Genomic DNA, 26,604 nt, shown 5'->3' with positions numbered 1-26,604 from the left:
TCCCTCTCGATGACCCAACAAATCAACGCTCTCACCTCCTCATGCTTCAACACACTCCGTATACTGAAAAAAACATTCAAATGGATCCCCACCCAGACCAGAAAAACTGTCACTCACGCACTCATCAGCAGCAGACTTGATTACGGAAACGCTCTCTACGCCGGCACCACTCCAAGACTCAAGCGCAAACTACACGCATCCAGAACTCAGCAGGACGACTCATCCTCGACCGCCCCGGACACGAACACATCTCTCCACACCTCAAATCCCTCCACTGGCTCCCCATTGACAAAAGGATCACCTTCAAGATCCTCATCCTCGCACACAAATTACTCCACAACACAAGCCCTGCCTACCTCAACGAGAGTCACCTTCCACACCCCTACACGAAACCTCCGCTCAGCTGACCTCTCTCTCGCCTCTGTCTCCCGCATCAAACACACCACCACCGGGGGCAGATCCTTCTCCTACCTTGCACCCAAAACCTGGAACGCCCTCCCAACCCACCTTCGCAAGACCCAAAACCTACTTCTTTTCAGGAAGGGCCTCAAAACCTGGCTTTTCGAACAGTGAACCTCCCAGCCCCTTTCCCTCCCCCTGCCCCCCCCCAGCGCCTTGAGACCCTCACGGGTGATTAGCGCTTTATAAATCTCTTTGATTGATTGATATATATAGATCTATCTATCTATTTATATATATATATATATATATATCTCTACATAGATATATCTATAGATATATCCATGTACATAGATATATCTACATAGATATATCTATATATATATAGATCTATATATAGTTCTATTTTTTTTTAGTTGTTGTATGGTTCCTTGGGGGCCAAAATGGCCCCCAGGGACACCCTACAACATCTAAAAAAAATATTGCCCCCACAGGGGGTCACCCTGCCCACGGGCGACCCCCTGTCTTTTTATTTTATTTTATTCATTTAAAAAAAAAAAAAATCCCCCGGGGGGGCAACTACCTTTTTTTTTTTTTTTTTTTTAAATATGCCCCCGTGGGGGGGGGCAGGCCGTTTTCTGAGGGGGCCGACCCCCCCAAGTGAAATCCCTGGCGTCTAGTGGTGTTTCCTGGCCCCCGATCGCAGCACATCTGCGATCGGGGGCCAGGAAACAGTTTCAGAAGGCCTCGTAAAAAAGGGGAGAGTCTCCCCTTTCTTACGAGGCCTTTTGAAAGTTTTCCTGGCCCCCAGATCGCAGCTGTGCTGCGATCGGGGGGCGAGGAAAACTGAAAGTGTTTCCTGGCCCCCGATCACAGCACAGCTGCGACCGGGGGCTAAGAAACACTTTCAGGAAGGCCTCGTAAGAAAGGGGAGAGTCTCCCCTTTCTTACGAGGCCTTCCTGGCTGCTTCCTGCTTTGATGGGGAAAACAACTTTGTAACGTCATAAATTTGTGCGGGTGGGGTGTGGGTGTGGGGGTGGGGGGGGAGACACGGAAGTTTCCGTGTCTCCCGGGGAAAGAAAAAAAAAAAAAAAAAACCTCGGGTGTGACGCACCGAGGATTTATTAATACCCTTCCTGGTGTCGGCCACTGGTCGTGACCCGCACCAGGGAGGGAGTGTGGCCGACACCCGCACTAAAAAGGTTAAGGTAGTTTCACCAGTGTAGGCTTGTCAGGACAGCCTTGTGCCTCATTTGCTGCAGGTCTCATAAAGTCCTAGTGCTTCTGTTGAAATGGAGCCACTCAATTGCTTCTTTTTCCCTGTCCCAGGCCTGCATCTTGCTTATTGAGTTTCACTGAATCTGGAGCTTCTTGCATATCCTGCAGTTCTTGTTTCTATGTTGTTGCTCCCTAGCCTGGGGAGGTTCAATTTATATAATACGTAGTTGTTCCACCTCTTCCCATTTTCGGTAATGTGAAATTTTCGGTTCAAGTGATAATTCATGATTGCTTCAGCAATAAGGACATGTGCATTCCTGTGCTTGAATGCCTTGTGTTTTAGAATGAATTAATATGTGTACGTGCCCATTATTCTTCTCTTTTCTTCCAAAGCGGGGCAGCGTTCAGCTCCAGGTATTCTCTGTTAGTACGGCATAAGTGTAAATACAAATCAGTTTTCTTTTTTTTTGTCAAACACTTCATATACTAATTTGAAATGAGAACTTTGAGTAGTTATCACAATTAAGTATTTGGCACTAACTACACATACACATCCTTTTGTTAATTTCGCCATTTTTTCAAGAAATTGCACTTGGTTGAGTTTTTCCCAGATTTCTCAGTAACTGTAATTCATTATAACTCTCTTTTCAGAAAAAGGTGTTTTGAAAATATTTTTACCTTGTGACCCAACACTCAGTGACATGACTTACATCTTCCTAGTGGACGTGCTGTAATAGATGCCTTGGGCCACTCTAGGTACCTGTTGTACTCAGAAATGTAGCTTGTGAATACTTGGAAACAGGTTCAGAAAACAGGCACAGTGGCTGGCAGGATACCAATATACCATTCAGTAGCATTAGGTGTCCCTTGAATTTGTGGGTGAAAAGCAAGAATGGGCAGAGGCAGCAGTAGCGAACTAACACAAAAGAGCTAGGTAACCCGAGGTTAAGACCTTGAAATGTTATTGGGCAGTATGGCTCCTGTCCTAAAATGCAACAGCGACAAAGCAAATTAGGCTTCATTATCAGAACCTGCACTTGAAAACAGGAATTGTCTGCAACTACTGTGCAGGATAGGGCTGCAAGTACTGTACTCTTCTTGCTATGTTGAACACCTTGCTTCTATAGTTGTCTTTATTAAGACGTATTTGGAGGTCTTAAACTTGGAGTGCCCTTTGATGAGCATCCTCTTTGGAATGATTAGCCAATTTAAACTAAGTCACATCTTTTCTCAAATGAATGTAGCATTTTATCAGCAAAGCTATGTTCAATCATTCTATACAATGCCTCATCTAAAAAATTATAAACTTAGGTCCGCTGCTTTAAAATTAAATTTACAGATAATCATTACCTGTAAAACACAGCCTGGCAACAAAAGCTTTTGCATCTAAAACCCTTCTAAAAATAACAAAGCCCAACATCATTTTGAGTGTTGAATACAGAGGTCTACACTCACAGAAGAAACTCTAATGAACTTTAGGAATTTGTGAATGTGTTGAAGCCGATAATCACCCAATATGTTAACCTAACATATACAACACTTCATTAAAGTCACTCATATTGGTCTACAAAAAGATGTATATCCTACTGAAATAACATACCTGTGGTCCAATCTGTATATGTAAGACTAACCTTGCTACAAAACAATTCAAGATGATTTCAAGTACAAACCGGCTCAGGGCATGCATTCACATTTGAAAGAAATGATATGAAATGTCCAAATGACCTGGCCTTTTAAGTCTAATTAGCAAGCATAACCACTTGTAACCATGATAAGATTCACAAAATGAAAAAGCTGTCTATTCAATCTTTTGACAAACCCAACAGCAAAACTTGCATTCAACACACAGGAATTATTGGAAGCATTCATGATAGGTTATTAAGGACCACGCTCAACTCAGTTGTTTCTGGTTCAAATATACAGTTTAATAAAGACTGGAGCTATTTCAACGGTCTTTTATCAAAGATTGCTGTGGTCTCTGGGCCCCACGGTGAATAACACTGAGTGAAATTCCAAATGCTAGAATATCATAAGTACTGCAAATAACACTTTGCTAATATTTTAGAGAGGCCAAGAAGGGAATGCACCAGTATGAAGCCTGCCATACAGCCTTAGGATGTTTGCCAATGTTTTGAATTAATTCATCTGGGGTGACTCTATAAACAGATCATACGTGGTGTAGTAAGCAGCTGAGCATTATCTTTGGTTCATTGCTGAGAACCACACTGTGAGGTTGGTCCACGTGTATTGGACCCAATAGATTTATGTAGCTTTTGTTAAGTTTTACAGCCTCATGTTTCCTGATGGTTTAGTGGTGAAATTGTTTGCTAACTTTTTATAAATAGAGTATCTGACAGAGACGTCTATTTGAAGATTCCTTACCTTAGAATTTTCCCCAGGCACCATTTTTCTCAAGCTGTACCCCTGGGTACCGTCAGGTGGTGTCTGTTGGCTCTGTGTCTGTGGGCATCGTGTGCGCCAGACATGACATTGCAGGTCCTATATAGGCGCCACCTTGGTGCTCTAGTGTTGGTTCTTTTCTTTCTGTGCCAACCAGTGCTGATCCAAAGAAGAGCTACCTCTCAATCACTTTGTAACTGGTCATCTTCAACTTTTTGTCAAAGAGTTTTGAGTGTCTACACATCAAGGATGTCATCAAGTAAGACTGGGTTCAAACCCTGCAGATCCTGTCATCGGGCAATGTTCATGAATGATCCACACCTTGTGTGCTTGTGGTCTTTGAAGCAAGACCATGACCCAAAGTCGTGCTCTTAGTGTCGAGCCATGAATCCAAAAGCTTTGAGGGAGCCATCAATAAAGCTACTTGCGGTCCGGTGCTTGGCTTTGCATCGCTCCCAATCTCAGTCATCAGGATGGCCCTGTGAATGGTCATGGAACCCCCAATTCTTCCTCATCCCACTCCAAGTCCTTGGGTAAGTTGGGTAAGAGGCACAAGAAGAAGTTGAAGAAGAACAAGCATTCTTCGACTTCATCCCGTCCACCGGCTGACAAGACAAAGGAAAGAGAGCGTTGTTGCTCAAGGCCTCTGTCCTTGGAAACCTGAATGTGGGTCAGCTCTGCCCCTCTCAGAGTTTCCAAGAGCCGGAGCGACCCCTGCCCAACTTGGAGAGTTTTATGAGGACATGCGCCTCATCTATGGGCAGCTCGACTCCACTGGAGCACCTTCAGGCCATTGGGGTTCAGCAGGGGGCCTCCTTGGTTTCTACAATGGCAGCTTCGACCCCGGCTCCAGGGAGCACATGGGGATCCATTCCCAGATCTGAACCAGCATCAGTCATACCACCATCTTCCTTCCCTGACATGGGTTCCGACGTCTACGCTCCCGATGCCACCCATGCCCCTGGGTGGCATTGAATCCATTTTTATTGCTGACTTCGACATGTATCTGTGCCACGCAACACAGACACCAACTTTGGCAAGGGCCTTGCTACCGAAGTCAGATCCTGACCCTTATTCTTATGGTTTATGATATAGTGAGGGATGGGAGGGGTGGCTGGACCCTTTAGAATCACAGCTCCAAGATCCTATGGACTGGAGGATGGACCTGGGTGAGGCCAGTGAGCTAGATACTTCCCTTGACACTGGCATGGTTTCTCGCTCTACCGTGGCTATAGAGCAGGAAGAGTCCTATTCAGTGGTGGTGCAAAGAGTGGCTGAGGTCCTTGACCTCAGGATACCTTTGGTGGCGGTCAGGACCTACCTCATGATAGAGGTGCTTAGCCTGGGGCTTCATCTTCTAAACCCCTTTTGCCCTTCAATGAAGCCTTTAAAGATGTCCTGCTGGATAGCAAGTCCAAACCCAGCACTAGGGCTCCTGTGAACAGGAAATTGCCCACTGCCATAGACCTGCTCTGAATGACCCAGCTTTCCTGACGCAACACCCCACCCTTGAGAGCTTGGTTATTCAAGGTTTATGTCTCAGGGCGCATTCCCTTCTGCACCCATGGATTGGGAATCCAAGAGGCTGGACCTACTTCAAAAGAAAATGTCCTCTTTCTCCAGCCTGGCATTGTGGTCTGTGAACCCAGCATGCCTTTTGGGCCGCTACACCTATACTCCATGGGACACGGTTGCGCAAGTGCTGCCACAGATTCTGGAGGAGGCCCAAACCATTCTCTCCAAAGCTGCGGCTGATGGGGGAGACGCAGTGAAGTTCATAATCAGATGTGGGCTGGACACGACCGACTCACTGGGCAAAGCAGCTGCATCAATGGTGGCCTTGAAGCATCATGCCTGGCTGGGGATGGCTGACTCTTCAAGGGATGTCTAATCTACCCTTTTGGACATGCCCTTTGATGGCACTCATCTCTTGGGAGAGAAAGCAGACTCAGAGCTCATGCGCTTCAAGGACTCTAGTGCTACGGTCAGGTCCTTGGGCCTTGCAGCTGCCCCTCACCTCTTCTGTCTGCTTTTCACCCCAGATGGGGCATCCCTTCACATCCATTCCCCACCAGCCACCATGCAGCACATGCTATCCAGCCTCTGTGTGGCAAAGGATGTGAGATCCACCATCCCTGTGGATCAGGGAGCAAGTGGTCTAGTCAGCCCTACCCCCGCAGCTGCCTCCAAATCTTCCTAGTCTGACGCTTACCCACCAGGGGCAGGTCAGAGGCAGGATTCGCCATCACCTACCCTGCTGGTAGTCCATCACATCAGACAGGTGGGAAGGTGCTACTCCCGCCACTTCGAGACTGCTCCTCCATCCATGCCACCATCCTATGATTATGATTGGATGACGGAGGATCACTTAGCACTTATTGGAAGCATTCATGATAGGATACTTAGCACTTATTGGAAGCATTCACTTAGCACTTATTGGAAGCATTCATGATTGGTTATTAAGGACCATCCTCAACTCAGTTGTTTCTGGTTCAGATATACAGTTGACTAAAGACTGGAGTCATTTCAACAGTCTTGTATCAAAGATGTCTGTGGTCTCTGGGCCCCATAGTGAATAACACTTAATGAAATTTTGAATGCTCGAATATCGAAGGAACTGGTTGTTGAAGGGGGGCTCTTTCCAGGCTGTTGTCTCCCACCCTCAGACCACTGTGAACCTCCTACATTCACTGGGGTTCACTATAAATGAGCCAAAGTCACACCTGACTTCCTCTCAGATGCTCCCTTTCATCAGAGCTGTTCTGGACACAGTGCAGCTTTGGGCTTATTCTCCTGAGCAGTGAGTCCAGGATATTAAGGCTATGATACTTATGCTTCAGTCTCTATCCTGGGTTTCGGTGACAATGTCCCTGAGACTACTGGGCCTCATGGCCTCCTTCATCCTGTTGGTGAAACATGCCACATGCCATATGCGAGCTCTGCAGTGGGACCTGAAGTTCTAGTGGGTATAGCATCAGGAGGATTTCCCATACGTGCTCCATATCTTGGAGGGAACTGTGCAAGATCTGCAGTGGTGGCTAATGAACTGCAGTTGGGTCTGAGGCAGACCCCTCTCCCTTCACTATCCAGATCTGACAGCAGTGACGGATGCATCACTCCTGGGCTGGGGTGGCCACCTGGGAGAGGTGGAGATCAGAAGCATCTGGTCTCTGGCAGAGTCCGGACTCCACATCAACCTTGAAAGACAGGCATTGAAAGCATTTCTTCCCTCTCTCACAGGGAAAGTAGTACAGGTGTTCATGGACAGCACCAATGTCATGTGATACTGCAACAAGCAGGGCAAGGTGGGGTCATGGACCCTTTGTCAGGAGGCTCTGCACTTCTGGACATTGCTGCAACATCAGGGCATTTCCCTGGTGGATCAACAACGGGCAGGCTCTCTGAAGGCCAGACCGAACTAACTCAGTCGTCAATGCCTAGTCAATCACGAATAGCATCTCCATCTGGAGTTGGTGTAAGATCTCTTTCAGAAGCGGGAGAGCTTAGTAAAGATCTGTTCATCTTTGCCGTGAACACGCAATGGCAGTAGTTTTACACATTGGAGTTTCCAAGGCACCACTTGCTCTGCAATGCTTTTTATCTTGAGTGGAGCTCAGGCCTCCTCTACGCCTTTCTGCCCATACCACTTCCGCCCAGAGTTCTTAGGAAGATCGAGAATGACTCAGCCCAAGTAATCCTTGTGGCTCCAGACTGGGCACAAAGAGTCTGGTATCCCGAGCTGTTGAACATGGCCATTAATCCTCCGATCAGACTGCCTCTTCAGGAGGATCTTCTGTCGCATCAGCAGGGGAGGGTTATCCACCTTAACCTGTCCAGTCTCTGCCTTCTTGTGTGGATATTGAGCAGTGGCAGTTGACAGCTTTTGCCCTCCTGCCCAAAGTCTGTAACATTATCTTAGCAACCAGTCGTCTCTCCACCAAATGCCAGTTGTTGAAACAAATTTGTGGCTTGGTATTCAGACAAGTATGTTCTCTTTCTCCGCCCCTCTTTTCGAGGTTCTCTTGTTCATACTTTCTTTAGCCCAACTCAGCTCTGCTTTGGACACCATCAAAGGTTATCTATCTGCAAACTCAGCTTTTTTGAAATTTCCAGATCAACCCTCTTTGTTTAAGTTTCCTGTTGTTAGCAGTTTCCTTGAAAGTCTAACCCACGTTTCTTCCATCCCATTTCATCATGCCCGAATGGGATTTGAATTTGGTTCTGACCTTCCTACCTGCTCCTTTTGACCTGCTCCAAAATTGTCCTCTCAGGCTTCTGTTGTTAGAAACAGCCTTACTCGTGGCCATTACCTCTGCTTGCAGGGTGAGTGAGCTGCAGACATTTTCATCTAAGCTATACTATCTTTCCATCTATCCTGACAAAGTTATGCTTTGCACTAGGGCTTCTTTCCTCTCTAAGGTGTTAACGTCCTTTCTTTGCAGGTCAATCCAACACCTTGCCTACTTTTTACATACCCCCACACCCTTAAAGGAAGAGGAGAGACTCTACTCTCTGGACCAAAAAAGAGCGTTGGTCTTCTTTCTTGATCAGACCAAAGAGTCCTGGATGGATGATCAACTCATTATTGATTGTTATTATTGGTTGTGTGAGTGAGAAAAAGGTTGGGCAGTGTAGAAGAGAACCATCTCCAGATGGGTTGTTCTCTGCATTAAAATGTGCTACATATTGGCTAAAAAGCAATCCCTGGAGGGTTTGCACGCTCACTCTACCAGAGTGACAGCTGCAACATCTGCGTTAGCACGCAGAGTTCTAGTCCTGAACATCTGTTCTGCAACAACGTTCGCATCCTTGCACACGTTCACCAAACACTACTGCCTGGACAGTCCGGTCCGAAGGGACAGGTACTTTGTCCATTCGGTCTTGCAAGACTTCATAGTATGATCTTTTTTCGCAGACCCACCTCCGAGGATTGTATTGCTTGGGTATCTATTCTAAGGTGAGGAATCTGCAACTAGAAGTTTCTATCAGATTAACAAGTTACTTACTTTATCTTATTCTAGTTGCAGATTTCTTTATGATCCACCCATCCTCCCTGCTCTGTAAACTGATTTCTAGGGACAGGGACTTCCCTTTCAGCACCCTAGTTTTGACTCACCAGTTGTCAGCATTCTTCATGGCTCTGCACTTCTGGTCTGGAAAGTCGTGAAAATAATTGACGTCCGCGCACCAAGGTGATGCCTACATAGGACCTGCAACATCATATCTGGCGCTCATGATGGGGACGACGAATGCAGAGCCTACGGACACCACCTGACGACACTCAGGGTATCTGCAAGTGAAAAATCTCAGTATCCAGACTGACGCCTGGGGTAAATTGTATGGTAAGGAATCTGAAACTATAATATGTCTCTACCAGATAAGGCATTACCAAAGGTAAGCAACATGTTCATTAGGCATGTAAGAATTTAGTCAGCAAAACTCCAAATCATGTGAATTTTGTGGCTCATGGATGGTTTAGAGTTCGGTTCTCTTTACAAACCTGCCCCCATTAAATATATACATTTATTTTTTAAGCCTTTCAGGGGAGGACAAGATGACAGTACATTTTTTTTTAATGCATATTAACCTGTGGGTGCAGGGTAGCCTCGTCACAGGGAAATGGGTCTTTGTTTAGTTTTGTTAAGGGAGCAGGCCCCGTGGGTTATTATTACTTTTCAGTACATTTGCTGTTCTTATGCCTTAGTTTGGCTTGCAACTGGCTGGATAGCAGTATAGTTTGCTTTCTATTTCCGTAGTAAACAGTTTTAGAAATGTAGGAATTGCCAACTGCTATTTGTCACAGAGTAGACAAAATACTGGGCACTACATGTTTAAGGTGCTCATATTAAATCAACTGCAGTCTTCCTCAGAATACTGATATTGTAGAAAATGTACCTCTGGGTGGGTAGTCCTTATCTTTGTTGGGTTAATGCCATTAATTCTGATAGTTCTATTACTTTAAAATCAGTGAGAAATAAGATTAGACCCCACCACGCCTTACATAAAAAAAAAGCCTGTGTACTTGGAGGAAACTTCATATTTTCTTAGTAAAAAACAATGGTTCTATACTGTGGCTCATAAGTATTGTGTTTCTATAACAAAACTGAATTATTTGGGCAGACAAATTAGCACAGCTGAAACAATGAAGGATAACACCAACACACGAGGCATTTCAATTAATGTGCTCACAACTGAGAACTGTACATGTAGAGGCATACGATAATGCAGACAGTATAGTGCTCAGTAAAGTTAAATTTCTCTAAGTGATGAATGGAAAGAATGCAAACATAACAAACCTTCAGCATCAACTGGTAAAGCATATTTTTCCAAAGGGAAGGAAGGAGAACATGATGTCAAATGTGTAAGGCTTGGTTAGTGCACAGTGTGTGTATCTCTGAGTACCTAAAGCCACTGAAGGTAGATCTTTCTATATACATATAGACATACATATATCCACCTTCAGTGGCTAGTCACTCTGGAATATATATATATATATATATATATATATAAATATATATATATATATACACATATATATGTGTAAATATATATATATATATATATAATTTATCCTAAAAATGACAAAGGCTACATGGGTGTATATTTAGGTTCAGATATTACACACACAAACCATAGAAATTCGGCAGTTATAGTTATATTTATCTCAGGAAACTATAGCTAGTGCCCAAGGTAACTATAACTCACTACATTTTTATTCAATTAAATACTCACCCAGGAGTTCAATTCTTTGTTGTTGCTTTCTGGCGCCACTCTGTAGTTATAGTTGGGATTCTAAGAGATAGGAATTTCTTGTAATTTTGAATGATAATAATTTTGCACTGTTATGAAGCTCCACAAAACTTTGCAGACCTATTCTTTTTTTGATACATTGACTGATGATGCAAAGTTACATAGTGATTAGTTAAGGAGGTGCAAAGAAAAAAAGTTGGATCTAAAAATATGTTTTCCCCCCAATGCATTTTGCATAGACTTTTTAAACAGAAATAGCTGAAAAATGGCTGAATAGATTTTTCATGGTGTGGAAATTATCCTTTTTCTTAATTGATCTAAATTGGTTCAGTAGTTTTTAAAGTTATAAGAGACAAAAACGTAGTGATATATTAGGCTGCCGAATAATGCTGTACCTTTGTGGCATACCGCAGTACTTGGAGATGACAAAACACAATATGATATGTTAATTAAAGCCCTTGAAAAATTGAAAGACATTTTGTTTAGACCACACTTAGCCTTTGTTTTTTTGCTTTAATGTGAGAATATAGGTTACTACTCTTGTTTTCATGTAGAAGAAAAAATGAGGCAGTTTAGCAAACTCTGTAGAGGGTGTGTGAAAGTAGTTTTGGTGATTTATAGGGTTTAGAGTACTGCAGTACTTTTGCACAATTATCTAGAAAGTACTGCCACACCTATTCAAATACAAATATATACATACATATGTATGTGTGGCAGAAGACACTCTGACAACCTGCTCCACTCTACACAACTCCATGTCACTCCACACTATGACCTGCCCCTCCATGCCACTCCACTCTAGAACAATCTACTCCATTGTATGCCCTTCCACTTTATGCCACTCTACTCCATTCTACGACATGCCACGCCACGGCACACCACTCTACTCTATGACATGCCACTCCACTGCATTCTAGAACACTCAACTCTACTCTATGCTCCTTCACTCTACCCCACTCAATTCTACTCCATACTGCTCCACCCCACTCTGAGAGACGACTCTACTTTGACACGCCGCTCCACTCTGATACTCTAGACTAGTCTACGACATGCCACTCCACTGTACGCCCTTTCACTCTAACACTGTATGCCACTCCACTCTAGGACACACCACTCCACTCTGTGCCACTTGTCTACTCTCTACTCTATGACATGACAGTCCACTCTACACCACTTCACTCTATGCCAGTCCACATCACTCCGCTTTACACCACAGCATACTCTGCCATGACGCTCTTTGCCACTCCGCTCCACTCTATTTCACTGTACTCCACAACACTCTATGCCCCTCCACTCTAGGACACTCTTCTCAACTCTGTCACTCTACAACATTCTACTTCACTCTGTGCCATTCTGGCACTCTACGCAATTGCCTCTATGCCTATCCAAGCCACTTTACCCCACTCTACATTGACACACTACTCAACTCTGCATTACTCCACTCTGGAACACTCTACTCCACTGTATGCCCCTCTACTCTGTGCCACTCTATAATATACCACTCCACTCTGCAGTACTCCACACCACTCTATGCCACTCCAGTCTACTGCACTCCACTACTCACCAGTTCACTGTACGCCACTCCACTCCACTCTAACCCCCTCCACTCTAAGACACTCTACGACATGCCACTCTGTGTCATGCCACTTCACTCACCGGCACTCCATTCTACTCCACTCTATGCCACTCCACACCACTCCACTTACGCCACAGCACACCACGCTACAACGCTCTGAGCCATGACACCCTGTGCCATGACACTGCATGCCACAATGCTCTGACATTCAACAACACTCTATGCCCTTCCACTGTACGATGCAGTACAAAACTCTACACCCCTCCACTTGATGACTCTACTCCACTATGTAGCACTCTGATACTTTTCTCCCTCAACGCAAGTTCTTCTACACAACTCCATGGCACTTTACTCCACTCTACTATTTGACACATCATTCCACTCTGACACTCCACTCCACTCTAGGACATGCCCCTCCATTCTACAACATGCCACTGTACTCCACTCTGTTACATGCCTAATGCACTCCACTTCAGTCCAGTCTACGACACTCCACACCACTCCACTCTAGAACACTTTACTCCAGTCTATGTCCCCCACTCTGTCACTCTACTCCACGACACTCTATAACACTGTACTCCACTCTACGACACTCCACTGTACGTCACTCCATTCTACTCCACTCTGCCACTCCACACCACATCACAACACTGTGCCATGAGACTGTGTCCCACAATGCTCTATGACACCTGACAACGCTCCACTCTACGCCTTTCCACTGTACGATGCTGTAGAACATTCTACACCCCTTCACTTGATGACACTCTATTCCACTCTGGGGCACTTTGATACTTTACTCCATTCTATGCAAGTTCTTCTACACCACACCATGGCACTCTACTCTGCTGTACTATTTGACACAACATTCCACTTTGTCACTCCACTCTATGCCACGCCCCTCTAGGACATGCCCCTTCATTCTACAACATGCCACTGTACTCCACTCTGCCACATGCCTCTCCACTCTGCAACACTGAACTGCACTTCAATCCAGTTTACGACACTCCTCACCACTCTTCTCTAGAACGCTACTCCAGTCTATGCCCCTCCAATCTCACTCTACTCCATGACACTGTACTCCACTTTACGACACACTACTGTAAGACACTCCACTCTATGCTACTTCACTCTAGGACATGCCCCTCCACTCTACAACATTCCACTCTACTCCACTCTGCAACATGCCTCTCCACTCTGCAACACTCCATTCAACTTCAGTCCAGTCTACGCCACTCCACTCTATGCCACTCCATGACACACCACAACACTCTGTACCTCGACACTGTATGCCACAATGCTCTATGACACTCCGTTGCACACCCTTCCGCTATACAATGCTGTACAGCACTCTACGCCCCTCCACTTGATGACTCGACTCCACTCTGTGGCACTTTGATACTTAACTCCACTCTATGCAAGTTCTTTTACACCACTTCATGGCACTTTACTCGGCTCTACTATTTGATACATCATTCTACTCTACACCACTCTATACCACACCACTCTAGGACATGCCCCTCCACTCTACAACATGCCTCTCCACTCTACAACATGCACATGCCTCTCCACTCTGCAACACTCCCCTCCAGTTCAGTCTATGACACTCCACACCACTCTAGGACACTCTACTCCAGGGTATGCCCCACCATTCTGTCACTCTACTCCATGACACTCTACAACACTGTACTCCACTCTGACACACCTCTGTACGACACTCCAATCTTCAACACTCCACTTTATGACATTACATAAGATAGAAATTCAGTGAAAAACCAATTGCCATAGTGAAACTGCCTGTCACAATCTGATCAGAGCTTCCCGCCACTGCTAGATACTGCTTCACTATCCACAGTGCCGATATACATCTAATAGATATATTTGTATATACATATAGTGGAGAATAAGAAAACTTGAATTATTTATTTGCATACAAAACTAATTTAAACTACATAAAACTTTGAAATTCTAAAGTGGTAGTTATAATTTAAAGTTAGAATTTGTGCACTGCCCAAAAGTTTCTGTAACTGGCGCACCTCTGTACACAGTGCTGTCAACTTGCAAGCCACCTTACATTAACTCTAGCTCGGTCTGCTACCATGCACAGTGTTCTTTGAAGTGATGTAATTTGAGATGTCATAAGTCTTATTATGAATGCTGTAGTGTACCATGCTATAAGTGATATAATATGAAAGGGTATAAACTGTATAAGTGGAAGGCACTATGGCATTTCTGAAGGGGTTTTATCCAGATTTACTCATGCATCAATTTATTATTTCCCGCTGATCAATAAAAGTAGTTTTAAATAAATCTGGTTTCAGAGTTTTTCATAGACAATAGGGTATTTTGATTGTGCATTCAAAGATGTGCTTGAGAGAATCCAGATCCTGTTCTTCTGGAACTGTCAAGATTTACCCCATTAATGTCACTAGCTTTTCTGTTGATGGAAAGTTAGCCTTGTGCCCTGCCCAAAACTTACTATAACTTGCACACCTCTGTACACAGAGTTGTCAATTCGCTAGTCACACTACATTAACTATAGCTCGCATGCTACAATGCACAGTGTTCTTTTAAATTATGTAATTTGAGGTGTCATAAGTCTTGTGATGAATGCTGCCATTTAACATGCTATAAGTGATATAATATGAAAGGGTATAAGCTGTGTATGTGGAAGGCACTGTGGCATTTCTGAAGGGGTTTTATCCAGATTTACTCATGCATCAAATTATTATTTCCTCCTGATCGATAAAAGTAGTTTTGAATAATTCAGTTTTCAGAGGTTTTCATGGATAATAGGGTATTTTGATTGTGCTTTCAAATATGTGCTTGAGAGAATCCAGATCCTGTTCTTCTGCAACTGTCAAGATTCATCCCATTAATACCACAGCTTTTCTGTTGATAGAAAATTAGTTTTGTGGCCAAGTGGAGGATCCTTGTTGGTGCAAAGTAATGACAAGCTTCATTAGGAGTCTTGGAACCTTGTTCCACACACTTTGTTTTGTATGTTAAGCTTTGTTCTTCATTCTTGCTTGCAGTGGGATCCAGTGGGTTTGATGTGGCCATTGTTTCTGAGAACACAGGCAGCGTGAAGATCCTTTTGGTATTATAAAAGTGAATTTGTTGAATTGTCGGCTTTCTCCAGGCTTCGAACATGATAATATTTTTTGACCTACACGATTGGCAGTTTATATGTCTTACAATTTGAGGTAAATGGGTGTTTATTTGTGATTGACATGAGTTTTTCAATGTCTTTTAGTTAGTGGCGTTTGCCCTGCTTTTCGTTCTGGATAGGTGAAGATAGCACAGGGATGGCTTTTTAGTGATGCAACGATACCTCTGATGGTTTGAGGTGCATGGTTACAAAAATAATTTAGTTATTCTGATCTGAAAATGAGCTGGTGCCCCAGGAGGCGGATTGTTCATTATATTATACTTTCTTGCTAGGCTTGTTTCATCATTTTGTTTTGTTTTCTAGGTGTATTATGGCGTGGGTGAATGAGTCATCAGCACAGTTTACTGTGCTGGTGTTAACAGCTGCCACTAATAATCCACTTTAATTGCAGTCTGACCTTTTGAGTTGACAGTGTGGGTTAAGGCACCCTAGACCCCTCCAGGGAACCTCCAGGGTGACATAGGGTGTCGTATATCAGGTCGTGCAGTAGATGAGAGAGGCTGCAAGCCCTCTATTTTTGGTTTAAACGTGCTGTCTGATGCACACAGACTATATATTGAATGGCAAGCAGTTTTAAGTTGGAAAATGAGAACAGAACAGAACAGAACTCTAGTCGTAAATGTAACACAAGCAGGATGCCTACTGTTGTTGTTTCATATTATTGTGGTGTGATATGAGTGGTTATAGGGCCTTTGGCTTTTTTTACTATAATTATTTATTCATTTTCACCACATGACAAAAAGTGTGCCAACCAGAGGTAAGATGCCAAACTTAGAAAGGAAGAGACGGAAAAAGAGGAAGGAGGATCCCAACTCCCCTCGAAGGACGTAGTGTTGGCAGACATCTGATCCCATGACTTAGTATTGAGTCAAGCACTAGAGTATTTAGAGAGACTTCGGGATTAGAGATGAACAGGTTTGTACGCAGGTTATACACAGCAAGGAAACTGTGAAATAGAGTTGTCATAATGGGGTTCCTGGGGAGGGTGAGTGTACAGAGGTGGTAACAGGATCAATACCATTACCGCAGAACCCATGGATGGGTTCCTGAGCATGCTGTCGCCAAGTGAGGTGGTTGATGTCTTGATGTGTTGGTGCTTTGGGTCCACCGGGGCTTTGTCTTATTATCAGCCTGTAAGTTTATGTGCACACTAGGAGATGGATTAAAGGGTGTGATTTGTCAGATGCATCTGTGTTCTCCAGAAAAGGACCCCAGATATGACCAAAAACAGCAAACTGATCTTGACCTTCTGAAGCACCTGTTCACATATCATAATGTGAGAGTGCTCAGTTGATCATTCTGCCATGGCAAGGAGCTGACTTCTCCAGTGCTGGAGAATGCAGAGTTTTGTTGCCTCCATTAAGGTTACAAGTCATCTGTATCAAGGACATATAAGATCTGGTAGACCCCTCATATCATGCAGGATGCTCAAGTGTGCCAAGCTGGGTGAAGGTATGTCAGTGGCAGAGGATAATGTAGCTCAGCCATCTGTCCAGGAGTGATCTAAGTTAGGACAGAGCCACAGAATATGCAATGTCACTCCTCAGATGGGGACAGCATTGGTATTCCGAATATGGCCTTTTGCAAACTTTCTTAGGTCCAACCTCAATTGCGTAATATTTTTCATATTTTGAAGAACAGGAATTTTAATGTTGCTTCACTAGAAAGGTGAGCATGGATTTCCAGCAAAACGTAAGTCTTTGATTTTATAGTCCCTCCATTGGTCTACCTGCCAGTACCTTCTAGACTCTAGGGCAGTTTCGTTTGATAACAGATGTTCCATAAACACATTTTAGAAGCCAGAGACTGCTACTATTGTAAGCACCCCATGTCCCGGTATACCTTTGGATCATGTTTTTGGGTGTTCAATGAGTGCAAAGGCTGGTACAAAGAAGGCAAGACAGGTAGGGAAAGGGAGGATCACATTTCTGGCTATAAGCAAACTGTAACAAAATCTTGAGGCCATCAAAGTGGTCCAGTAGTTGGTCCGAGTTCTTTAACCAGACCTTTCACATATGACTAGAGATCTATAGGTCAGGAAGGAAAATTCTCTAGGCCCTACTTCAAGGAGGAGGACAGCATACGTGTAGCAAATCTGTAGAAAGAACGTTGAAACTAGTCCTTCTGACTTTCTACTGTTAGGGATACCTAGTTTATGCACCTCCATCACACTTATAGTAATGTGCCCTTTTTCTCTTTCACTTTTGTGTCTCAGTTGCAGACTTTGTATTACTCTCAAACGATTACTGACACTTGTTGCTGGTAGGTAGCCCATTGAAAGCTTTGTTTACTAATCTGGCATTTTGGTTAGCATACCTTTGTCCAATGCACATAATACTCTTAACGTTATTTTCCTCATCAACCTCAAACTAATGTGTGATTGTTACCTGTCCCTTGAGACAATGTTCATTTCAGACAGGTTGGCACCATGTGAAATTGCACATTGCATGTTGTGCCAAGACTGAGCAGGCCTTTAATTTCAGTGGGTGATTCCCCGGTGTGTTAGATCCCTCAGAGGCTGGTTTTGAAAGCCCAGGGCCACTCCTGGTGCCTCTGCCACTTCCCCAAACTCCCAGAGGTTAATAGAATCAGACATGGGAGGCTTCAAGACGGAGAGAGAAGCAGAGGCAGGGATTGTAAAGGTAAAGAGAAAGCGATCAGAGAAGAAGAGAAAGCTAGATAATGGATGGATGGATGGAAAGAGAGATATTGCAGGAGAAGACAAAGGGTGGGGGCTGGTTGTACCATTTTTGCGAGGGGTGCTTTTTGGTTTTTCAACTCAACTCTGGTGACAGCCCATGGCACTAGGCAGGCACACCACAACTAACTATACGTAACTTAAGAACATTGTGCTAATGTTCTTTGTATAGTTTAAAATTGAGTCATGATCACTGTAATGGTTAGCAAAGCACGAAACGCACACACCATAATTTTCGCCACCTCCCATGTTGTTCTCCTTTTGCCCGTTCTTTTGCTTCTGGGATGTGTGTGCAAGTTGTGGTGTGTGTTGTATGCTTTGATAATCATATCTGACAAATTTCACTTGTTTGAGTTTGAACCTGAACAATACCTTAGTTTTAAATGTGGTTTTAACAATGAATTTCATTGTGTGTTAAAGTACTTAACTTCCAACATCCATAGTGCACTGTTTTGGCCGAGTGAAGTACAGGTTGGATGCAGGACTCCTTGAAACCTTTTGTCAGTGGCCAATCACTTGCTGTTAGCTACCTTCGCTGCTTAGGGTCTTTGCCCATGCACAGCGGGGGTTGTATGCAGAGTCTAACCACCTGCCTGCCACACAGCCTCTGGACATCGCAGGTGGGGTTTGGCATAAAGGCTTACTCCTTGGTCAGACGTAAAACTCTCAAGTCAGAAGTGAATCAATAGTCATGAAACCCTCAAGGCAGAAATCATTTGAGAGTCAACCATGAAATGGCATTCAATTCACACACATAAAATGGCCCCCATGACTCTCAAATCTTTTGTGACTGGAAAGTCACATGCTGATGCCGGTGTTTCTCCTGGTGTGGAAGTTGGGCTCTGCAGATCTTTGCACGAGCTTGTTACTATTTGTGAAGTTGTTGTAACCACAGATGTACAAATTAGGATTTCCTGTAATATCTCAACACCTGCAGAATGGATTTATGCCAAATAACCAAAGGCACAATCTGCATACCGAAATCTACCTTTCTGACAAATTTGGTGTAATTCCGTTCAGTGATTTGAGCTATAATTGTGTTAAAAATGCCTATGGGAACTAACATGTGAAACACACGTTTTTGACCCCCTTTTTCTCAGCCTTCACTTGAAGGATCACCCCAAAACTTTCCGTAAGCAACAAGAATCATGGCACACTTTTTGTGGGAACATTTTGTGAAGATTCGTCAAACGGTGCCAAAGTTATAGGCAAGTCAAAAAAAGCCTTTTCTATGGAAACATGGTCCTAACTATAACTACCTGCTGGTGACCACCAGAGGGGAATAATACACTGAAAAATAAAGTAAAGTATATAAAATGAATTTATAAATAACATTTAAACATGTTTATGTAACCCTTGTCTGTGTGTGGACATTGACAGACATTTTTGCACATGCCTATTTAAATCTTATAGTCCTTCCTTAGTTTCAGCAACATAAGTAAGATGTTAGAAAACACGGCGGCCATATTGTAACGTGGTTATTTTCAATCCAAACTGCTAAATAACATCCATATAATTGAATCAGGATCATATACACTAATGTTGTATGTCTACCATGGCACAGTATGTCATCCCATTGTAGAGACAATTGATTTTCAACATCTATTCTTTCAATACATAGGGAAAATATGTTCACAAATAGATATTATGAAACACTTTCAGCACCTATTTAAGGATAATTTATATATAAATTAATATATAAATTAATAAATATTAGTCACTTCATCAATAGAAAAAATATATGTTCTTCAAATAAATATTATAAATAATTTCAACACATACATATGAAGTACTTATATAAATCAATAAATATTAATATCCTCATCAATAATGCAAAAAATGAAATTTCCCAATTCATCTCAACAATATCAAATTCATATATAGAATATATAATCATTAAAAATCAATTGATTCCCAATAAAAAATGTAACCATGCTCTATATTCATCTAGTGCCAGTAGAGAACATCATATTCTAATGTTAATCATATAGATCCATCAGATGGTCCCTATATATGGAGTAAAAAAACAATTTAATATGAATATGTGGATTGAAACCTGACCGCCTAACAATTACTCTAAAGTGCTAATAAAATTTGTTACTGATAATATACAAAATACTAATCTAAATGTGCAAAAAGGCAATTAAAAATACTAAAAACCAACTGTGTTCTATAGTCAGGTTCTAGTACTCACGGTCAAGAATGAAAGATATAATTTACAATGTCTGTGACACTTATTCTGTGCAAAGAATCCATTGTATATAGGTCAAAACTAGATGAGATACAGATTTTCACAAATGTACATAGAGTTCCGCATCTAGATTATGTCCCCACGAATTTTCAGAACCTAATGATAAAATTATTCTGGATTCTGTTTGTCTTAACAGTGCAGTTCTGTTTCCACCCCGGGGGTTGACAGCAATAGTTTTTATCCCATAAAAAGTCAAAGAACTGCAATTGCCTTCATGAACATCTGAGAAATGTTTGGCTAAAGGATATGATCGATCCTGATTTTTAATTGCTCTAAGATGTTATAAAAACCTCACTTTTAATTTATGGATAGTGCTGCCCACATATTTTTTGTGGCAGCCACATTCTATCACATATACAACATACTTAGTGTCACAGGTAATACGATCAGTTAATTCACAGACCCTGCCCTCAAATGTGGTGTATGAATGAGTGTTGTACGCATATTTACAAGATTTACAATGACCACATTTTCAGAAGCCCAAACTTTTCTTAGATAACCGGGATCGATTAACCTTGGAACAAAATAGACTCCTAGTGAGATGATCTCCTAATGACCGGGTTTTACGATATGTAATCTGGGGATGTGAACCCACACTCTCTTTAATGTAGGAGTCATATTGCAAAACTTGTCAATTTTTTTGTATAATATTATTCAATTCAGAATGTTGTAGATTGAATTCAAGAAACAGCCTCGGAGTAGATCTATTATCTTGGGAGATATCCTCTTTGCCTCCCGATTTAAAGAGTAATTTTTCTCTGGACATGTTCAATACTCTCAGATGGGCATCATTTAGGATCTTCCAAGGATAACCTCTATCTAAAAATCTTTGAATCATAGTGGCAATTTCAATGTTAAAGCATTCATCATCAGAACAAATTCTACGAGCCCGCAAAAATTGACTCTAAGGAATGCTCCATTTTAGAGCTTAAGGATGACCACTATTCCCATGCAGAATGGAATTGCATGCAGTTGGTTTGCGAAATATAGTCGTCTGCAAAGTCTCATTATGGACAGTTATATGAACATCCAAAAGTTCAATGGTACAGGCGCTTTATTTAAAATCCAAATGAATGTTAAACTCATTATTATTGAGTATATTAACATATTGTACTAAGGAATGTTCATCACCATCCCAAATGAGAAAAAGGTCATCAATATATCTGACCCACAGAACAACTCGTTCCATATGGTCCTTATTGGAATATAACCAAGCTATCTCCTTTTCCCACCAACCCATGAACAGGTTTGCGTAAGTGGGAGCAAAAGAAGAGCCCATTGCTGTCCCCTGTTTCTGAAGATAATATTCATTATCAAATAGAAAAACGTTATGGGTAAGGCAGAATCTCAACATGATCAGAAGCATGTTTGTGTGTTGGAAAAATTAAATTTATATATATACACACCCACACACACACACACACCCACACACACGAGGGTTACATAAACATATATATATATTTACATATATATATATATATTTACATATATATATATATATATGTATATATATATATATATATATATATATATATATATAAATAAATAAATACATTTTACCTACTGCCAGTCACCAGTAGGTAGTTATACTTAGGACCTAGTTTCCATGGAAGAAGCGTTTTTTGACTTGGCTATATCTTCAGCGCCTTTTGACGAATGCTCAGGAAATTTTCCAAAAAAGTCTCCTCTAGGGTCTTCTCTAGGGTCTTGTTGTGCATGGAAAGTTTTGGATGATCTGTCAAGCGGGGCCGAGAAAAACAGAAGGTAAAAAAAAGTGTATTTCTCTTGTTAATCCCCATAGAGATTGTAGACATGACCACAGCCCGAACCAGAGGACAGAATTACACAAATTTGGCAGAAAGGTAGCTCTTGGTCCAGAAAGTGCCCTTTTCAGGCTAGGTATAGCAGTGCGCAAGCGCTCCTCTTTTTGACATGTTGTAATTTATTCTGTGGGCTTTAACCACGCCCATCATTTTCATACATTCCTGGCCCTGCCTTTCAAAATCCTTTGATACCGTTGGTAATTGCTTTGCATTTGTCGTGCCTTGAGGCTGTTTTGTTACATCTTGCAGACTGACCCTGTTTCATGGATTATTGCACGATTGGCCGTATACTTTAGTGTGGGCACACTACTATTTTCTTTTGTCTGTCCTTTTTGCGCTCCAAGGAGCTTTGAAGTTTCATTAGTCGAACCATTTTTATTGCCTCACAGTGGGGGTCACAAATAAAAAGATGCATAAAAGTATAAAGTACATTTCAATCGATAAAAAAGAATGGTTTATTTTCCATACCCGAAGTGGCTATTAAATTCAATTTTGCAAAAACAGATCTAATCTGCAACCATCAGTTGCTAGGTCGATTATGCTAAACTCTGCAATGTAACTGTCACAGCAGCTACCATTCTGAGGTAAGGACAACTTGAGAATGTTCACTTAATTCTGCTGTTTTAAAGCCAAAAATGGCCTGGAAGCCAGACAGGGCCCTACAGCCTGACTGCTTGTAAGTAATCTGTAAATGGCTGTCGAGTCAACGGCCTCTGCGTAGGTATGGGTGTTTGTCTGTTTTGGGGCACTCACTGTGCATTTTCCTCCAGCAGCGGGTAGTGGTTCACTATTTGGTGCACGAGAGCCCTTGACTGGCTCTTTCTGTGGTGTTGTAGAGTTGACACTTTGGCACCACAAGTGTAGCTACTTGTTGGTTCCTCATGTTCTTCTCAACTTGTGCAACAAAATAATAGTTGTTCGGTGCGCCAAGAACATCTACATGTTCTTTGTGTGGGGACTACATTAGTTTAAACACCTCAGTGGAGAATTGTTGTTTACTAATAAAATATAATTTAAAAGAACTCTAGGCCTGACAGTTGCAACAGAAGTGGTGTGGATTTGAAATGTAGATCCAAGCTTGACATTTCCATGGGTTTTCTTTGTCCTCTAAACCTGCATTAATTTGTCATGTACTGCTCTTTTTGCTCCTATTCACCTTCTTGGCAAACACAAATTATCTATAGACTCCACACCTCACCACAGAATCCTACATCACACAATTCCAAAACAACACATCTCTAACTCGGGCTTCCATCAACCCTATCATCTCTCCCCCACACACCCTGCCCCTGTTATCTGTCCCTCACTCTGCCGCTACCCCCTCTCATCTCACAATTCCACTACCACCTCTCATCTCTTCTTCACACTCTGGCCCTAATTCTAACCTTGGCGGACGGCGGAGGCCGTCCGCCAAGGTACCGCCGTCAGAACACCGCACCGCGGTCGAAAGACCGCTGCGGTGATTCTGACATTTGCCCTGGGCTGGCGGGCGGCCGCCAAAAGGCCGCCCGCCAGCCCAGGGCAAATCAACCTTCCCACTAGGATGCCGGCTCAGAATTGAGCCGGCGGAGTGGGAAGGTGCGACGGGTGCAGTTGCACCCGTCGCGTATTTCAGTGTCTGCTAGGCAGACACTGAAATACTTTGTGGGGCCCTCTTACGGGGGCCCCTGCCGTGCCCATGCCATTGGCATGGGCACGGCAGGGGCCCCGCGGCACCCCCTACCGCCATCCTGTTCCTGGCGGGCGAACCGCCAGGAACAGGATGGCGGTAGGGGGTGTCAGAATCCCCCATGGCGGCGCAGCAAGCTGCGCCGCCATGGGGGATTCTAAGGGCAGCGGTAAACCGGCGGGAGACCGCCGGTTTACCCTTTCTGGCCGCGGCTGAACCGCCGCAGTCAGAATGCCCTGCGGGGCACCGCCGGCCTGTCGGCGGTGCTCCGGCCGACCCTGGCCCCGGCGGTCTATGACCCCCTCTGTGTGTCCTTTCTATACTGATGGCTCACACATGCTTCCTTTCTTCGCCACCTCATGCTGTGCAAAAGTCCACCTCTAATCCCCCCAGCCTCTGGTGCCCTTCCTACCTGCCCCTCTCTCTCTATCTCTCATACTCTCTATCACACCTCTCTCTCACTCTCTCATGACTCTTTCCACCACTCTCATATTAGTTCACTTCAAGCACAATTTCTTTCCTGTGCCTTTTCAACACTTTCGTCCCTCAAACCCATGCTCTCCTCCTCTTAAGATTTCTTCTGCGTACACAGGCGCTCACTCCTTATGCATCTGTGACCTGCCCTTTACTTTCTTTCTCACACAATTACTGCTCCTCTATCTAGAGTTCATTCAACACTTCAAGCACCTACTACCTATCCCCCTCTATCTTCATTTCTATCCATTTTGTGCAGCTCTTACCCCTATCTATTCACTATGTCACATAATTCCACTACACACATACACTACACACCATACAACTCCACCCCCTCACAACTCCACAACTAACAATTACACCTACAGAATTCCACTCCAAACTACATACATCCACTCCACTCCAAATCAAAACACATAGATAAAAGACATTACCATTTACAATGCAAATAGCTCTAACTTTCGCAAATGTGAGACCAATTGCATTGCAAATGCTTGTTGTTATTTGATGTAAATCCCTTCAGTAGTTTTCAAGAAATTAAGGCAATCCAAGTTTGTATATCCAGGGATGCGGAGGCTCCGCAGATCCCAGAAATCTCATGCTGAGATCTGATTGGCTGTCAACACTTCTACCAGGAAGTGTTGGCAGCCATTTTGGGACTCTGCTTCAGCTGAGTCCCAAAAGAAAATGTAAAAAAGGAAAGGGGCAGGTTAGAAATACCGTAACCCCCTAGCTCTGGTGTCCCCTTGGGACTCTGCCAGGGTGGGCAAAAAAGCAATTTTTTTAAATTGTTGGTAAAATCTGTGGAGGATCCACAGATCTGCCAGAAATTAAATAATAAAAAAAAAACAAGCACAGTTTCCTGTGCTTGTTATCTTAGTTCCTGGGTGGGCTAGATCCCAGTCGCATGCTGATAATGTAAAGATGGAGGGGCCGCATGGGGCCCCATGGGGCTCCCTCCAAGGGCTTATTGAAGTCCAAGGGATTGAAGCCCCGGGGACCACCACCTCACTGGGGCTAAACACAAAAATGTTTATAGGTGTGCTGCGCAGACCCTCCTGGGCCCCAGAGACCACTACCTCCCTGAGGCCAATACTCAATTTTTGTGGGGGAGGCAGCATGGACCCTCCAACACACCGGGGATCACCACCTCCTCATGGCCTTTCACATTTTTAAAGTTGGGAGGGGTACTGCGTGGCTCCCCTCCTGGGCTATGTACAGCCCCAGGGACCACCATCTCCCTGGGGCTGCCCCATGCAGAACAAAGGAGGGGGACCACACTGCCCTCATCATGGAGCCATATATGGCCCTGGGGGCCACCACCTCCCAGGACCACCTCCTGCTATCTCCCGAGGTGCCCACCCTCAGCAGATAGCTATTCGCTCTTGCTTGGTGGGGGCTGTGACAGCTCCTGCCAAGCAAAAGCAAACACTCTGCTTCCAGCAAGTGGGAGCTGTTAAAATGATCGTGCTTGCTGGCAGCTGAGGTTTAATCTTTTTCCCTGCCCCCAGACATGCAGGCACGGAAAGAGATGAGGTACTGCTTCTGCACGGAGGAAGCTGCATTTCCAGGCTCCCTGTGTGCAGGAGCAATGTCAGCTCCCACAAAAGATGGGCAGCCGGCTGTGACAGCTGAGGCCTTGAGGCTCTCTCCGCAGTCCCTGCCATTTATTTAGAAAAAATGAATTATCCTTCCCTGTGTATTTATCTCAGATAAATACGGAAGGCAGGATTCATTGTGATCCAATGCTCATTTCGCAGAAATTAAACATCAACGAAAAGTACTTATAGATATAAACAAAGCAGGTGCCCAAGTTGAAGATTCGCTTCAGTGAATTACTAATCATCCTAATTTCTTGGGCATGGTCAAGGCAAAGCAAGTGTTTTTCCCTGCATTTCTATCTAAAAATGTTATCTGTAAACCTTGATGAATGTAGCTGCATCTTTGCTTTTTTCAAGCACAATATCTCATGTAGTGATTGTGACGAGTGGGTTCTTTCTTGTCATCTGCTGCTGATACCAGAGATTGTGTTCGCCCTTTTAAAAACTACAAGTATGTAAAATAGCATTGATTCCTTAACCATTTTGCCCCCCCCATATACATTAGTGGTATGCAATGTCTTCCTGTCCTTTTCCCAGGATGATGAACAGCTTACTAAAAGTCTCCCCCCAAACAT

General features: G+C 43.5%; 1 protein-coding gene across 7 annotated transcripts in view; it reads left to right on the top strand.

Annotated features, from left to right (window-relative positions):
- The window catches only part of MICAL2 (microtubule associated monooxygenase, calponin and LIM domain containing 2), a 776,672-nt gene that overhangs the window by 375,299 nt on the left and 374,769 nt on the right, over positions 1-26,604 (top strand). The window lies entirely within an intron of this gene.

The sequence above is a fragment of the Pleurodeles waltl genome, chromosome 3_1, assembly GCF_031143425.1.
Source record: "Pleurodeles waltl isolate 20211129_DDA chromosome 3_1, aPleWal1.hap1.20221129, whole genome shotgun sequence".
NCBI classification, from domain to species: domain Eukaryota; kingdom Metazoa; phylum Chordata; class Amphibia; order Caudata; family Salamandridae; genus Pleurodeles; species Pleurodeles waltl.
Note: the sequence above shows the minus strand (reverse complement) of the source record. Positions and strands in the feature narration are given on the sequence as shown.